This window comes from Rhagoletis pomonella, unplaced genomic scaffold, assembly GCF_013731165.1.
Source record: "Rhagoletis pomonella isolate Grant_MI unplaced genomic scaffold, Rhpom_1.0 Rhpom_scaffold_00003, whole genome shotgun sequence".
Lineage (NCBI taxonomy): Eukaryota > Metazoa > Arthropoda > Insecta > Diptera > Tephritidae > Rhagoletis > Rhagoletis pomonella.
Window position 1 is genome coordinate 14,350,373 of NW_023458557.1, and position 3,207 is coordinate 14,353,579.

At 38.3% G+C, this 3,207-nt stretch overlaps 1 long non-coding RNA gene across 1 annotated transcript; it reads right to left on the reverse strand.

The window, feature by feature from the left end:
- Positions 1-443: 443 nt before the first annotated feature.
- LOC118735036 lies at positions 444-2,390 on the reverse strand. The gene is made up of 3 exons (XR_004992500.1): positions 1,176-2,390; positions 978-1,101; positions 444-918 (listed from the first exon to the last, which is right to left on the reverse strand). It is a non-coding gene; the product is annotated as an uncharacterized LOC118735036 (long non-coding RNA).
- Between the last annotated feature and the right edge of the window lie 817 nt (positions 2,391-3,207).

Genomic DNA, 3,207 nt, shown 5'->3' on the forward strand with positions numbered 1-3,207 from the left:
TTTTCGAGTTGGGCTATTTACGCCAGCAACTGTTGGGCATACATATGTGCAAAAAGACCAGCTGATCTGGAAGCACATAAGAACTAACGTCAACGACCGCATGCACATGAGCGGAATACAACCGATTTTGAGGGAGCGTAGCAAACAGAATCCAGAGAGGAAGAGTACACTTGAGAAGGGAGATCATACATACATACATAATTAATAAACCTTCCAATTACAGGAATCAACGCGGGAAGCGCAGCGAGAGCTTCCAAGCTTACACCCATTACACTATCTTTTTTTACCTGCTATTTTAAATTACACCTTCTCTTGTCATTCTTCAATTAGTTTATTTTTTTTGCTCTTTTTTATAATTATCACCGTTTGTTTCTTCGCACATGATCCGTTCATGTTAAATTTATTGCGAGAACTTTTCTTCAATTAGTTAATGCTTTTTTTTTAATTTGCCGCAGATGTTTAGTTATAAATATGTATTTCTTTCTTTGCATGAATTCCTATATCTAAGTTTTCATTTTTCTCCATACACTTTTTTTGGTGAGTTTAGTACCAGTTATTACGATTTTTTTTCTTACCCCAATATATTGTTGAGTTTTCGATTATTATTGGTAAAGATGCGTATCCGCGAAGCTATTCCGTTGAATTGAATTGTAGTTTTTTTATTTTAATCGAGAATCCATTTAAATTTAGATCTAAAGAATTTGTCCTCCAAAAGGTGTCGTATCAAAGCGCGAGGTCCCAATGAGTTTGACACTTCGACAATTGTCATTGTAGACCCAAATATGCTCCATCTATGATAAACATATACTCTCCCGTACTCGCTGGAAAGCTTGTACATACGTACGTACATATTTTTTTGTTTTCAGCAACCTGTCTCCCGCATGCAGGCGCCTTCATCGTTGAAGAGACCGGTGAGTGCTAGAATTTAAGCGTATACATGTACTAACGTACGTGCATATATAATTATATGCATTGACCTATATTCTTGGTTTCTTGTGAAATTTGTACATAGAGGTAGTAGCTTTGAGATATCTACAGCAGCGTACTTGATTATTGGGCCAGGTTCCTTTCGAATGAAGGCTTAGGTAGATAAGTATAGATCTAATTACAAAGTTGAAATACAAATATTAAGTTCACAAGCAAGAATTATATGAATCAAAAATTGTTAAACTTACCATCTAGTTTGAATTAGTTTTCAGTTGAGGTCTAAGAACAAGGAATTTGAATTTAATGAATCGTCAAGCTGTAGCTTTTAGTATATAGTAATAGGTCAAATTATTGCAGTTAGTATTGTTATTTTTGTAATGAATAAAAGATTCTAATGTAGAGAAGTTGAAAAGATATAAGAATGAGTTGCTAAGATAATTGGTTTGGTGTGGGTGTTGCACTAGTGCAATAGAGGGGACATGGGTGTTGCTGACTTCAGACTGTGGACAGGGACATGACAGATAAAATGACATACGGACACTAGTCAGGATTAGGGGACTCTGCGATTTGAAGGAGTCATGGCAGAGTCCAAGGCTACGACGTGTAGATGGGGAGGGATGACTCCACCTGACAGGACTGGTCTTTTCTTCCATCATACTCTAACATCTATCTTATCTTTCTTATTTTTACCTCCACCTAGGCATGACCTATAGTTTTGTTTACGTAGCTGAAGGTAAGGCTGGTGGAAACGACCCACCCATCCGACGAGCTTAGCCTGGGCTCGCCACCATGCCTTCCCACCGCCTCGCTTTACCCCAACAACCAGTTACATAACAATGGCGCCCAACGCATAGCCCAGTAATATTTTAGTCTTCGCACAAGTCTTCTGATCTTCTATCTATCTACCACCCTGGATGTCTATATCTGCTATTTATCTGTCTCTATTCTTCTTGCTGTTCTTCTGTAAAATCTATCCCACTACTTTGACTCCAGTACTGATTAGGGTTGTTATGGTAGCGTTGCGTCGCCCCGACGAATTCAACAGGTGCTGTAATAACAAATATGAGGGGGGGAAATTGCTTCGCCTTTGGAAGTGCCTTATATAAGCTCAAAGCTCGCATAAGTGACAAACAAAGGCAAGGTTGATACTAATTTGGGGGTAACACTAATTTTCTCTATAGCTTCAAGCAGTTTAAGCTACCGTGTGTAGAGTTGCACACTTAACATGCGTGAGGTTTGCAGCGAGCGTATAGGGATAAGCTGGGGTTAAGGAAAAGTTTGGGAACCATATTTAAAGCTAGTGCTTTGGATGATGCTGTTCCAAAATAGTTGACCGCGACTTTTGACCGCAGACTGACTAGAGCACACCCACTATGACCTCGCCTAGGTGCAGCACCGAAAACACGCCAATCAAAATCATAAACTGTTTATCGAACATATACATTTATAAACTATCTTTTAACTTCTTCTGCCAAATCTTGGAAAAGGAATTTCCGTAATTGATCGAATTAATAATAATGTCATATCTAGATACACATACAATTTTTCCATGTGTTTACATTGAGAACATTATCTTTTTTTTTTTCAGTATATTGAAGCACAGAACTATCCGTATAACTAGTTTTGCTTTTTTTTGAATTTTTTTTTGGGAATCAATCACGTTTTATACCATCTGTAGTCGAATAAACTGAATTTTTTTTTTTAATTACATTTCTCGCGACGCCGAAGTAGGGTTTTGTTTTTATATGTTGGTTATAAATCTACGGTTTTAACTCGAAGGTTGAGAAGAACTTCCGTTAAGGCATACATAATGTGACCAACTATTTCATAACTCAAAGAAGGACAGGTTAGGTTGATTACAAAATTTTGAGTGCAGCTAATTTCGAGTCCTGAAATCTCAGTGTTTGTTCAGAAGTGCGAGCCAAAATGCTTCCATCTTAGCCTCGCGAAGGTTGGAGAGTCTAAAAGAAAGTGTGGAGATGATTCCACCTCATCTTCCTCGTGACAGCTGATAAAAAAGGATCAGTTGAAATTAATAGTCTCACCGCATGAATACCAATCGCACAATGGCCTGTCAGAACTCCTATCACTAGCCCTTGAGAGGTCATGTGTTTTAAAGTGCCCTATAAAAATATTTTCTGCCGCAAAGAAACGTCTTCTTTTCGTTTTTTATGTCACAAAATGACCCGGTTTCCTTTAGCCCAATAGCAGTTCGTACTGCGAAAATTCCGCCTGCAATATCCGGAGGCGCCGTGTTCAACATATGTATGTTAAGCGCCA